Source organism: Vicugna pacos, chromosome 5 (assembly GCF_048564905.1).
Source record: "Vicugna pacos chromosome 5, VicPac4, whole genome shotgun sequence".
Taxonomy (NCBI): Eukaryota; Metazoa; Chordata; class Mammalia; order Artiodactyla; family Camelidae; genus Vicugna; species Vicugna pacos.
In genome coordinates this window covers 56,556,475-56,571,537 of record NC_132991.1, presented here as the reverse complement: position 1 = coordinate 56,571,537, position 15,063 = coordinate 56,556,475, and the positions used below count along the sequence as shown (strand labels likewise).

Here is a 15,063-nt window from a genome sequence, read left to right as displayed (position 1 = left end):
TGAACTGCCTGAGTTAACCTGAAAGTGGCCAAATTTTAACTGGTAATTAAGTCAGTAGCAAATAGGCAAAGCTGTATTTTTCACATCAACCAAAATAGGGACTTAAGAGTAAAATTAATTGTTAGTGATGAAATAAATACAGAAGCAACTAGGTACCCATGTTTGTATATGTCATAAATATCATGCAGAGTTTCAATGAATGTAATTTGACAAAGTCTAGATACCATTTGTTTTACATCTGAAATCTGAAAATGTATTGTTTTCATTTTTAAAATCAGTTTTCAGAAATTCACTTTCAGGAAAAGCAAATCACAAGCTGTACATGATTTAGATTTTGGATAAAAGGATGAAAACTGAGGCAAAGAGTGGAGCTCAAAGATTCATCCCTCCCCCTAATCCAATTAAAGACCTTGGCAGTCACACTTTGTATGAAAGTAATTGGTTGAAATATGAAATAATGGAAAATATAATTTTCCACATGCTTTGGAGTAGACAGAAATACATGAAATGAGTGTTCAATGTGATAAAACTTAACTTTGTTTTGGATGTTTGTCCACACTTCTGTATAATTTCTTTTAATATCTTTTCTAATTTTGATGTTCTGTCCTACAATGTGTACTCTTCTCACAGTGCCTTTAAGGAACCAACTTCCTTCCAGATTTGTCACTTCAAATAGGGTTACCTGAACTTGTTGAAACATTTAATATCTTTTAGTGGACAAAATTCTTAATGGATAAAATTAGGAAATGTTTTTTTAATACATAGGGCAAGTAAAGATAAAAAAATGACTATTTCTTGGACAAGAAATAAACTTACAGGAAGAGCCTGAAATATTATTTGAATTTTGTGAAAGTTGGAAAGAAAAAAATAACAGAACATGGTGAGGAATGAAATGTAGAGTGCCTAGTATTAGGTGGGTACTGGAACATCTAGATAATGACTGGATACAAAGAACTTTAAGATATAATGGTATATAGTCAAATTGTTGGTAAGAAAATCTTTTTATCCAAATAATTCACACTTAGAGTTGTACACAATAGAAAGGTGAACTAGTGAGACAGGAAGAGGGCAGGGCACAGCCATTCAAGGAATGCCACAGCAATTAACATGAAAATGGTGAAAGATACAACCCCTAGTAGGCCTTGAGGCTCAAGATGGTGGGAGATTTGACTTCTAGCAGATCTTGAGCTTCATTATATGCTCATTGTAATATATTAACATGATGAATAGCATGCCCACAGGCACCATGGCAGGCCCAAGGCTAGCCATAAAAGGTCAAAGAGTGGGAAATGGCCAACTTCCTAGGGAATCCCAACCCTTTCCCCAGGCTACTTAGACTGTTCCTTCCACTTATTAGCATATGAAGCCACCAAGTCCATAAAAACTGGCAACACTGTACCTCACAGCCGCCCCCTCTCTCTCACTCGTTGGAGATGGCCCACACTCTGTCTATGGAGTGTGTGTCTACTTTTAATCTGAGCACCCAACCCCCACACCTCATGGCCTTTCTCTTGCCTTTCAATATATCTCTCTGAATAAATCTACCTTGACTCAACTGTGGCCCGCTCTTGAATTCTTTCCTGTGTGAAGCCAAGGACCCACACTTGGCAGGGCATGTCCCAGGGACTCAACCAAAGCCTGGGACACGTCCCTCCTCATGCCCCACATCCGTTTTTCCTGTATCACTAGTAATAAAACCTCCAAAAGCTCACACAAGCCTCGGGGAGAGAAAACCTGAGTCTGCAGAGCCCTTAAGTAGCAGAGTCAGGCTGTGTTATCTTAACAGTAGTTCATGTCAAGTGCCCACATTCTCATCAGCACAAGAATATCCAATTATGTGTAAATTACATGGAAACAAAATGGTAAAAAGTCTTCATTGATTCCACATGCAACTTAAATATGAAATCAATGATCTTTGGGAAAATAATTTCAGCCCAGCCGGGGCTCTTTCAGTTAGGGTTCTTTACAGATAAAAATAAGAGATTTCTTAAATGACCTTAGGGGGAAAAGGGAACTTATAAGAAGGGGATATGTTCTTGAGTACTTAGGAAAACTTGAACTAGGCCTGGGGAAGGACCGTCGCTGTAGAGCTCAGGCATCACTCTCTCATCTCTTTTGCTCTCACACTTGACTCTTGCTTTCATTCTTTCCCTATTTCTCTCTCAGAGGTAACACATTCTCTTTCATTTATTCCTTTCACCATTCTAGCTTTCTCCACATAATTATCTTGTACACACCATTTGGCTGTCAGCACTCCTGCCTTCATGGCTTTTTAGTTAAGAGCCTGGCATTTACTGTATGCTTTTTTTCTATAGCTCTTAGTTCAAGTTTTCAAAAAGGAAATCCGATTGGCTAAGCGTACCTCTGTCTGAGTAGAACCTGTACATTGGCCAAAAAATGAATCAGTGTCCACTCCTGTCCAAAAACAGGCAATTTCCTCAACAATCTGAACAAAAAGGGAACACTGAATGTGCTAGAGTTGCAACGTGTGAGGTAATAAGGGGTAATAATTATATAACAAAGTTCTGTTAAAAATAAAGTTTCAACACATAGCAAAGTTTTGTTGTGGTGTAAAACCCAGAATACAGGTGAGAAAGAAGTATAGAAGAGCATTTAAACATCTGTGCTCTGAATTCAGACTACTTGATTGGAATCAGAGCTCCACAAACCCATGAAATGGTCATGTAGAGAGGGCCTTCTGCATAAACTAGCTGTAACAATTAAATGAGGTAATTTATATGACAGACACTTAGGAATTATTCAATAAGTACTAAAAACACACAAGAGGAAAAATTACTCCTTACCCAGAGGTCAAAGAAAAGAAGCAAGAAAAGTTGAAGGTAGAGAGAGAATCAGAGATGGAAAAGACAAACTTTCTGACGGACTTTCTGATCAAATGACTTCAGCCTTCATGGCAAAGTAGATTCTACCATTTTATAAAATCTTAGTCTGATATAACCATATTTCCATTACAGGATTAACTTCAGTGATAGCCAAATACAGTAGAGCAAGCTAAGTGATGCCTTCTAAATATTTACATATTGTGTAAAATAATAATTATAACATAAACAACAACAATACGCATGATCATTAACATTTATTGAAGGTTTGGAGGCCTGTCTTAAGAGCTTTATATATATATTTATATGTATACATACATGTATATGTATTAATCCATTTACTGCTATCTAACCTAGGAACTTTTATTATCATTATTTTAGGGAAAAAGAAACCAAGGCACAGAAAGTTTAAATAATTGACCAAAGTTGCAAAGCTAGCAAGTAGTTGAGGCAGGGTTCACAGCCTGACATTCTGCAACAGGCAATAATTTATATTTCCTCTCTAAGCAGAGGAACTTTCAATAGCACTCAAATTTTTTTCATAAATACAGTGACAATACAGATGAAATAATTTGAAGAGGATAAGAAAATAAACTGCAAAAAGGGCTCATTTTATTAACTAACAATGTAATGACAAAAATATAATGTTTAAAAAATATGTAGCTCTGGGGAAAAAGTGTGTTTTTTGTAACTGATGACAAAAAGAATCCTGGAAAGAAAAAGGAATAGTAATTTTGAAATCTTAGTGTAAGCTGATTCCTTTGTCTGTTTCCTCCATAACAGAAAAGGCTTTTGAAGAGTTTGGCAAAATTAGCCTAAAAAGAGTTGGAGTGACCTAAACAGGAAGCCTGGCTATTCCCAACTGCCAGTGATCTCTGAAACCGGCTCTGAGGCTCCTCTTTGCTCCAACAGACGGAGGGACTTTGGGCTGGATAAACGTCAAATTCTTACCTCGCCCTTTCACCGCTGGCAGGATCAGATTGCATTTCTTTCATTATTCTCCATTCTCCAGTTTCTTGATCTGTTTAAAAGAAGAAGTAGAAAAGATAAATCCTCTCTTCAATGCCTGGAAGGGAACACAAAATGACTTCAACTCCGCTTTGAAAAAAATCTTTCCAAGAACTTTCTTCAGAGATTTAACTCGTGAGTACTTGGCAATATACTTTCTAGCCCACGAGAAATAACCTTTATTTCTTTTTCTTGGGTGAAAAGCAGGGTACTGAGAGGCAAAGACTTGCAGGAGAGAACCATTGTCTGTACCCTACAATGAAAATCCACCCTTCTCTGTAAACAAACTCATATTGCAATGCAAAATTAGATCTCAGCACTTTGCATTTAGTTCTTAGGCAAATATATATGCAATATATGCTTATGCTTTTAAGATCGTGAACATTTCTTTTTTAAGTTGGTGAGATATAGCCTTCTTAATAATTTTATGCTTGTTGCGGCAATTCTTCACAAATTATGTCTTTAATTGGAATTTTCTAAAGAATATTTTACGTTTAAATATTATTTAGTAACATATAAAGAAATAAAATAAAGAGGCCATCTGGCAGAGTTATGTTTAAAGAAACATCTTTCATTGTCATTAATTGGTGATATTTAAAATGAGATATAACCATGAGAATTCTTATTGTCTAAATTAAATATTTCATGCCAGCATTAGCTAATTTCTCTAAGAAAATATTTTACAATTCTACAAAGACAAAAGTTCACATTTTGAGATAACTTACATAAGAATAGATAGGATTATATTATATGTGGTACAATTACATAAATTAAAGCAATAGATTACATACCTATATGATGTACTGTCATGTTCTTGTTGCTTATAAAACAATATTAAATTTAACTTCTGATAGTAAAGGAAACCACAAAATATACAAGTACACAACCACAAAACTATAATGAGACAAAAAGTTATTTAACTCTGGAAAGAGCTCATTGGAATAAGAGCATTACAAAAAAATGAGAGCTAAGAGCAGTGTCGTGCAGAAAAAAAAGAGAAGATAAGCAATAGCCACACTGTGACTCAGTGCTCTGGAAATTAGTCACAAGATGACTTTGTATAACTGTGATAACATAAACACAAAGGGCAGAACCCAGGCAGGAAACATACAGCCCAGAAAGTCATATTTTATGTGTAAAAGCATAATATTTACGTCAGAGAGGAAGTTTTGTCAATTTTGAGATATTGCAACATTTTTTAACCTGGTAAGAGCCTTTCATAAAACACTTTTAGGATTGTTTTATATTCATCATTCTAGTGCATGATTATTTCAGGCTATATTATCTATGTCTTACCTAATCCTTAAAGTGTAAATAATCTCTTTAAAAGTGAAAATTCTCAATAAAGGCTATCTCCAGCCACCTTTTTTTGTATACCATCTAAAACATTTAGCTCAGGGAATTTGATTTGCAGAATTGTCTTTTTAAAAATATTTCTAAATGCATTATATGTTTTGGTAGAGATCTACCAATACTATAATTATTTCTGATTATTGTAATGTGCATTGGGAGAAATCTGAATTCAAGATATGGAGTGACTCTTGAAGTCCTTGTTTCGGGATAGTAAGTCTCACCAAAGTGAAGAAGGGGTGCAAGTTACTCCAGTGAGTTTTTGGGTTTTGTTTTTTGTCTTAGTTTTTAAAAATTTTAATGCTAGATCATCTCTCTTGGGTCTCTGAGATCCTCAATAATTGCTTTCTTGGTGTGAGGTATCATTTCCAGGAGCCCAGTTTTCCCATTACCCTTCTCTTCCTGTCTTCACTTCTCCAAGTGGCAGGTGCCGGGTAGAACCAAAACTACCAATAGGATGAGGGCAATCTAGTCATTTCCACTTTTCTTCTTTCCAAAACCAATACCAAAAAAGCACTGAATGCATGTCAAATCTGCTATGTTCACCTCTCTTCAGGCCTTCCTTTGGAATTCTATATTCTTTCTTAGTTGGAACAACCACATTTTTAAATTATTTTAAAAACAAAAGGGTAAAAGGACATCATGGTCACGGTAGAAATCCCAGTGTTGTGATATTTCTCTCTCAGTTGTTCCATCTGGTACATGTCCCTGGGGAGACGCTGACTTTCTGTAAAGAATTCCCCAACTGAAGTGTGATGGTAGCATTCTTTCTAGACTGAATAAATATTACATGTTTTTGATTAGGCCATTTCAGCATCAGGAATGTGAAAGTTATCATCAGTATAGCCCTGATAAAAAGGTTTTTTTACCAAGCATAGTGTGCCTGTGACTGTACCACACCGTCAGTGCCACCACCATCCTGCTGCCAACCTCATTCTATCTCTCCTAGTCATGATTCTTATCGACATCTACCCCATCCTTGAATCTGGCAATAATCCATCTCTTAGCATTACCTCATTCTTCGTTTTGCAAGGCTTTAGGAATGGAATAACTCTCAGAAATTGGGTTAATCTCTAGAATAATAGTGTTTATTGCAAAATTTTGGTAACATTTTTTTAAGTTCATCTATGAAGAAACTTCCGAGTATCCCAGAAAATGAATCAAAATGATTCTATCAAAATATCATATGCCTACTCTTACTCTTTTATGTGCAACTGACCTCAAATACACATGACTATAAAATGAATTTCTGATTCAAGCTACATGAATAAATTTGAAAACATGCCAAGTGAAATAAGCCATGTACAAAAGAACAAATAGTGTATAATTTCACTCTTCTGGAATATCTAGAATAGGCAGATTCATAAAGAAAGAAAGTTGAATACAGTTTACTAGAGTCTGGAGGAAGGGATGAATGTTGAGCTATTGCTTAATGGATACGAGTTTCTGTTCAAGGTAATGAAAAAGTCTGGAAATAGATAGTAGTGATGATTGCACACTAATGTGAATGTAATTAGTGCCACTGAGTTGTACGCTTAAAAATGGTTAAAATTGCAAATTTCATGATATATTTATTTTACCACAATCAAAAATAGTAAAAGGAAAATAGTAGTATTTTGGGGTTTTTTCTGTTTTCAGTTTATATAATTTCTATCATCATGTCTTTACTTATCTTTTCTTCTATGTCTAATCTGTTTATATCCCCTTTAGTGTATATTTAATCTCAAATATTGTTGTTTTCATCTCTAGAAATTCAATTTGAGTCTCTATCTTCTTTCCCTGTTTAATACACTCAATATTTTCTCTAGCTTCTTGCACATATGAATGCAGTTAAAATTATACACCTTGTAATTTTTATTTGAATGCCTGATATTATGAATTTTCCTTCTGGGGTGCATTCCTATAAATAATCTTGAACCCTATTCTAGAATGTAGTTTAATTACTTGGAAGCAATTTAGTATTTTGTTATGTCACTGTCAAGCTTTGCTAGGCAAAATCAGAGAAATATTTATTCTATGGTTAATTTTTCACCAGTACTGAGGAGAAAACATTCTGATGACTCTACTGGGACAAGAAATATTCACAGCTTTATATGTGTTCTAAGTTTTATCCCTTCTAGTCCTTTGAGGTGGTTCTTTACCCAAACTTGAGTACTTTTCCTTCATGCATGCACTGATCAATATTAAGCTGAAGACTTGAGGATCATCCAAAGATTTCTGATCTCTACTTCTGCATAGCTCTCTACTCTCTGTTTCTCTACCCTGCATATTCCAGATGCCTTGGCCTCTCCGGACAATGTACTTTGTCTCCTAAACTCAGGGAGATCACCAGGCAATCCCAGAATCACCCTTTCTGAATTTCAGTGCGGAAACTCCCTTTAGTCAGTGTGCTGGAGCAAATTGGAATATAGGGCTGAATCATGTTACTCATAGTTGTGGGATCTCTGCTTTTCACTGGCCAATACTTAATTAGCTGAAAACCATCATTTCATATATTTTGACTGTTTTATTTTTTAAGCTGTTTCAGGTGGGAGGATAAATCCAATGTTAATCTATTGTGGCTGGAAGTAGAAGAGCTATTATTTTTAAATTATATTTTAATGATATCCTAAAAAATAAAAATAAACTTAAGTAGAAAGGAAAATTTTAAGGGCATATACACTGTAATTCATTCATAGTCCTGGATAAGATAAAACATTTTTTGCCTGCTGTATCTCAGCAATTATGCTAGATAAGTAAATACATTTACATGTTTATAAATGAAAAACTTAAATTCACTATTTCTGCAAAATAATTATTTCATCTCAGATAAGCAGCTTGATTCATTATGTTTTTCTGATAACAGTAGCTGTTGGGCAGCTAATATTTTACTCTCTTTTATTTTAGATGACAAATGAATTCTACAAGGCTAAAACCAATCAAGTTGTCACTTGAACAGGCATTTCCAAAACTCTGAGTGCTGAGTGTTATTTACCTAAAGCCTCCAGAGTTTTATAACGAATTAAAGATTGCCTTTCCTGATAACTTCTTATCACAGTTTCTCATAATTATCTTTCCTTCCCTGCTTCCTGGATACTTCTGTTGACAGCTCAGAACGTTCATTGACAGCACATATTAAAACTTTCTCTTTTTATGAAAGGAAGCTTAGTTTCAGGTGTTTCCTGCTTAATTATATATACCAGTTGAGGTAAATAGATAGTCCCAAATGACAAGCATTATTGACAAAATGTATATGTAGCATTAGAATTTGTTTTTATACTTATGTAAGAGTGTACATAAGTATAATAATAAGTAAATTATCCAAGTTTCTATGCATCTTATTTGAGTTCTATGGTTTTGCTCTCCTTTAACGTATTCAGTCTATGAGGAAAGGAAGCAGGTAACACAGTAAGGAAATGGGTATGACATCCACATCCTGGCACTAATGCAAGTTATCAAAAAATTATGAGATAAGCAATTTCTCTTAGAGACACTCAGGCCCTCCTTTCAATGCCAATCATTTTATTCAACTTCCAGACTTCCCAGGATTAACATCTTTTTGTACGTTTTTCTCCTAAATAGTTGAAGAATGTGCCAATGGAAGAAAAATGTTTAAGTAGGGAAAATTTAGATTAGGTTCAATTCACGTGGAGATCAAAGAAAGACAAGTGACCATCTGTCCTTCCTAATAGGTACTGGAAGCCTCATGTGATAAGGCATGAGTGAGTGGGAATTCATGGATGTTCCTCAAAAGTATGTGTGAAGAGATATCTGGGCATGCATGTACTGCACTTTAGAAGACAATCTGTAGAGAGAATCCCATAATCTATATCTTATACTTCACCATGAAAGATGTATTTGAGAGATGATTAAATATCTAAGGAAAGCAAGATCAAAAAGAGTATCAAGTAACATCCTTCAAAAAGCACGCTAAGGATTTCAAAGGCAGAACTTAACTTAGGAGGGGTAGGAGTAGGGGAGGGATGAATAAGTTATCCTATGGATAAGAAATCTTCGAGAAAAGATCTTTTTGAGAAGCCTAGAAAGAGATTAAATCATTTAAGACCTTCAGTTCTATCATTACACTTCAATTAGCAGATTCAATTTTTAATATCTGCAAGCTGAGTGTTAACTATATGTTTTTATATATTAGATCTTTTGCAAGATACAAAAAGTATACAGTGTGATCATTTTAACCATTTCTAAATTAATCTAATTATTAGGATTTGAAATAAACTGCAAAAGATCAAAACTCTGGTTTTCATTCTCAGAAAATTACATTCAGGGGAATTAAGTAGGGCATTTAATAAGAATATGCTCTCCAATTCCTGATTATGTGATTATGTGTTAGGTAGAATTTGGATAGGAGAAAAAGGAATGGCAATTTGGAGAAACTAGCCAGTTATTATAAAAATGTAAAATAATGAGCATTCAATGTGAGGAACCAAGAGAAAAACAGAACTATTTATTGGACGCTGTGAGTAAAAAAAGTAAGTGATACCAATTTCCTGTCATTCTCTGAGCCCTTAGTTCACTCTTTCATGGGTCTGACATTTTAAATTCTGAATGGAAGTGGCTGAAGATCAACAAATTAATGGTTCCTGGAAGACCATGACTCAGCTGCCTGAGGCCCCCTGTTCCTTTACAAAGATGATTCAGAAAGTTGAACTCAGACTGTCATTTAAATACATGCATGTAGTCACCAACAGCTGCAGTTCCAATCTTGAACTAAGCTCAGTTACTTTTCACTAGAGCACAATCAGAAATTCCTGGATTTTTCACATTAGGATTTATTTCATCTGCAGAATTACTCTCACTGAGCAGGGAGCAAATTGAGTATTATGGGTTCATCATGTTTATTGTACTTAAAGGTTAAAAAAACTTTAGCTAATATTTGGAATCATAACACCTTTAAAGTCAGAAAGAAAGTTACCTGATCATTTATCTGAAACCAAGTATGTCCTAAATATCTAGTCTCAGGTATACTGAGTATAAATTTTGCTTCTCTTTCCCTCAAAGAAGTGATAGTATAGGAATATTTTGTGAGAATGTCCTGTACATGGGCTAACATTTTGTTCTCCTTCTCTCATACTACAACTATAAAAAGCAGAAAGCTGAGAATTCTCCAATATGTTTGACCAGAGACAAAAATCTAAGATAGCAACAGACTTTGAGGGGAAATGAGGAAATAAACCTTACTTTAGCTATTGATCCTTAAAAAAAAAAGGTGATATCAACCTGAACTACATAAGCTGTGAATCAAGGTTCTAATTAGAACCCTGTTAGGAAAGTCTCAACTATCTTTCTGTCTTTCCAAAAATACATATACCTCCTGCCTAAGATGTTTCATTCAATATTAATTAATAGATTAATTAGAATTAATAAATTAACGGTATAATCAAAAGAGAGAGATTGATTGATAGACATATAACTAGAGAAACCATGGTTCTGAAATACCATTTTCTTATCTTACTAAATAATGGGTACCTAGAAGAGCAGATACAAACAGCATAAAAACCAGAATCAGCCGTAGGTCTTTCTATGTCATTTACTTCTTAATATGGACAGTAACGATGATAGAGAAAGACGTTAATATAGTCAATCCTTTTCTTTTTCCACTCACTGTATTATTTACTTATTTGCATTATTTTTTATTTCCTTTCATTTGGTGCTACTGGCTTCAGTAGTTGAGCAGAAGTCTCCATTTTGGTTTAGACATGTAGTACCAACTTTTTACTTAGTTATTTAGTTATTTATTTTCCCACTTAGAGGAAAGAAATGAAAAGAGCATACTATGAAGAGCTTTGCTGTTAAACAAACTGGATCAGATGGAAAATAAGAGTCACTGTGATGAAGAAAGGTGAACTCATTCAAAGAAATGAATGCTACCTTCTTTTGGCAAAATGTCTTATGAATTTAACTATAATATCTAGACAAAATATTTCTACATATTATTTTCTAAGAGTTTTAGTAGTTATGGGCAACTCTAAGGAGGAAGAATCTTTGTTATTATTTCCTTTATTATGTATTTATACTTTAGTTTCCTTTGTTCATTGTATTTTTATTAGTAAAAAATATACATTAGTCTTTTCAGATTTTACTTACTAATTTTCAGTAGTATTTTTACATATTTACATATTCTTAACTTTCTAATTATTTACTCTATCACTCTTATTTTACTTATAGAAGTTTGGCCCAAACCAGAGAATAAAAATCCCCTACTTATGAATTGAGGAATTGCTAATTCCTAGAGATTGTAAATAATCTGAAATTCACTTTACCAAAAAAAAAAAAGAGGAAGATTCTTGTAAGAATAACGGGTTCTTTCTTAGGCTTGCAGTTGCCCTTTTTTGAGATGGTCACAATTTCTATGCTTGAGGTGAAGCTCTGCCATTATGCAGATATAAAACTTTGGGGGATAAAATTAGCTCTGGGCTTCAATTTACTCATTAAAAACCCCAGGATATTCCAGATACTTATCCCTGTAGTTTCTTTTATCTCTAGCAGTATATAATTCTTTGATCTTGTCCTTCATTTCAGTTTTTTTAATTTTTAAAATAAAGTTAGTTAATACATGTTGTATGCTTGATTGTAACTGGAGATACTCACTTTTTTCCTGTGGCATTGCTATTTCTTTTCTAGGGTATTTTTTTTAAGTTTTATCTCTCATATTATGAATGACAAGAGATCAAACCTACATAGTGAACCGCTTTTAATGTATCATTCCTAGAGAAAACTTTCCTACTTTATAAAATCATAGCTAACAACTACTTCTATATCTAAAAGAGGTAGAGTAACAAACTTTTTTATCTGTGAAATTGTCACCATGCTTGTTCCCAGGCAGAAAATACAGAGAAATGTTGTGATTTGGCCTATTAGCTAACATTAAAGAATTCCACATTAAGCAATTCTCCAGAAATATGACTTCCTGTAACAAGGGCCAAATCCAACAGACTTTTTCTAGAGGATTGGTCAGTCCTTTAGTAAACATGATTAGAGTCAATAGTCTGCAATTATTTGGGGAGGCTTGTTTTCTGTTGTTGTGGTTTAGTTTTATTATTTTTCTCATATTAATTTACTTACTAGGTTCAGAATGTTTTGCTTCATTGTTTCCCACATTTTATCATTAGTCTGGTTATATTTTTAAAATAGAATCTGAATATTTGTTTCATAGCAGAATATCAGGCATTATTTTAATAGAAAAATAATTTTAATGATAAGAAAAGGGGATTCTGACTTGAGCTTTACAGTGATGATATTATTTTCCCATCCTACGAGCATCCTCCAATGAAAAGCGCCAAAAAAGTGGTCAATAGTCAGTTAGTGAAAGCAAAAAAAGCAAAATAACTGTCAGGTTACATTTGGTTGCTAGAAGGAAAAATCCATGCATATGTAGCTTAAAAATGAGGCCATTTACTAGCTCACATTATACAAAGTACAGAGGATGTTTCAAGATTTGTTAATTCAACACAGATCCAAGTTCTTTCCATCGTCTTACCTTATTATTAAAAGCAGGTTGTCTTAATCTTGGGGTAGTTCTCCCCAGGATGGATGCTTCAGTCACAGGCATCACATACAGACAAAACCAGTGGAAGGAAACATCACGTGGCTCTTCCCATCTAGCTTCATTTAGAACAAAGATCTTTTTCAAAAGTACCCCATCCCCACCCCTGGAAGATAGCATACTTCCTCTCTCATCTAATTGGTCAGAGATTTATCATATTGAAATTTCTAAATCAGTTACTGTAAAGGAAATGGAATCATCATGATTAATGTGGATTAATGAAGGGATTATTTTTATAAATTTATTCCTTAGGTGGGCATTAGGCTGTCCTTCCCTGAGAGCTGCACTTATGAACATGTTTAGCTCACCTGCTCTCAACGAAGAGTGGCAGAAAATGGTTGTTGCATAAGCAAATTACATGACTGAAACAACATTTTAAAAAGTTGGAAAAAAAAGAAAATTTCATCCATAATCTCACTGACCTAATGTATTTTCCCTTATTAAAGCATATTTTCTGCATAAACATCAATTTTTGCTTAGTTCATCTTAAAGTATACATATATTTTTGCATACAGCTTTTAAAATTCGTATTACCATGATTGATCCTCACTTTATCTTCTAGTCATTGTCATTACCAATTTAGCTTTGTGTAATATTACATCTGATAGATGGAGGTACTGCCTATTCTAATAATTGTCATCAAGTTGCATGCCTACATTGTTTAAAAAATATTACATTATTTTCTATGCTAAAGTGAACATGAATGTGCATTTAGTCACTTTCATATTTTTAAATTCCCAAGTGTGATAATAACAACCTTAAAGTATCATTTACATTTTTTAACAAAGAATTTATGCATCTAGGAAAAATTATTAGTTGATGATTAAATAATAAACCACTTACATACTTCCTCTTGCCAATACTCTTCAAAGCCCTGCCTTTTTTGCCCTTTATCTGTCTCCAATTGATAAAATCCAACTGTGAATCCTTCAAAAGTTTAATTTCTAAATCTGGAGGGATAGGGCACTGAATTTGGAAGACTTAAACTACTATGTATTTAAAGGTTAGTATTCCAGCAGCCCAGAAATCCTTTAACATTTTTAATACCCCATTTTATTTTACCTAGAGAAAATGGCAAATCCTTTTAAAACCATCTAAAATTCCACTAATTCTTGACATTTTGAACAGAAAATCTCAACTGTTTCTTCACTTAGAAAATTGAATTACAAGAAAATCTCAGTTTTCTCTCTGCTCCTGAACAGCTCCATCACAAAATATATGCTCACACACACACCTGAAAATGTATCCTATTCCCCCACCGTCAGAGAAGAACTCCCATTGTAATGAAAGATGCTCTTTTCCAGGCCAGAGTTAGACCCTCTTCACTTGTGTCTAGGACTCAGCCTCAATTTATTTTATTTTTGTTTTAGCTTTGTCTCTTCCTCTCTAATGGCAGAAACGTATTAAACTATGTTTTAACCAAATGTTTCCCCTCTCTCACTTTTCAGCTTAGATTATGAAACGGTATCCTTAATTGCTGTTTTGACAGCCTTTGTTCCAATTCCTTCCTCAGGTCACCAGCTGCTGCCCCCATCACTGTACCAAATTTTCTTTTGCAGTTTTGCAAAGGTACTAACAATGCCATTGTCACTAAACACAATGCATTTTTTTTTTTTTGGCTCTTGCCTCAGTTGAACCCTCTGTGCTCTAGACATTGTAAACGTGTGACAATTTTATGAAGGATTGACTTCCTTAGCATCTGCATCACTACAGCCTCCCAGGTTTCTTCTGCTTTCCTGGCTATTTCTTATTCATCTTCTTAGACCTATTTCTCTTATTCTTGTTCTCCAGAGTTCACTTCCAGGGTGTCCCTTTCCAGTTTTCACATTCACCTCATAGAGTCACTATGAGGATTATATGAATTAACTTTTGTAAAAGCACTTAGAATACTACCTGCTTCATATCGAATGCTAAGTAAGTACTTTTAAACAAATCATCCTCCACTCCACAGAAGTAATTATCATTTATATATTCTCACATTTCTGTCTCTATCAGAGATGTCTACCCTGAGGTCCACGTCTACGTATTAAGCCTCTTATTTCATAGCTCCAATGAACATCTCACAAATACTTCAAACTTCAAAATACTTCAGTGCTTCAAAACAGACAGTAAGCATATAAATATATAATGTGTTACATAGGGATAGATGCAATGATCTAAAAAAAAATGAGACAAAATTGAACATAATCATGGAGTGATTTTGTGTGAGGTGTTCAAGACAGAATTCTGAGAAGACACCATTTGAGCAGAGATTTGATACAGAACCAGTATATCTATAGCATTTATGAGATTGAGTCAGAGCACGATTCCAGAGGTGGAGGT

At 34.2% G+C, this 15,063-nt stretch overlaps 1 protein-coding gene across 3 annotated transcripts in view; it reads left to right on the top strand.

Moving 5' to 3' along the window:
- TFPI (tissue factor pathway inhibitor) overlaps positions 1–15,063 on the top strand; it is a 125,249-nt gene that overhangs the window by 67,053 nt on the left and 43,133 nt on the right. For all 3 annotated transcript variants that reach the window (XR_004189990.2, XM_006209999.4, XM_031678285.2), the window contains one exon: positions 3,624–3,983. The gene's annotated coding sequence lies outside the window, so the exon portion shown is untranslated. The remainder of the gene's footprint in view (positions 1–3,623; positions 3,984–15,063) is intronic.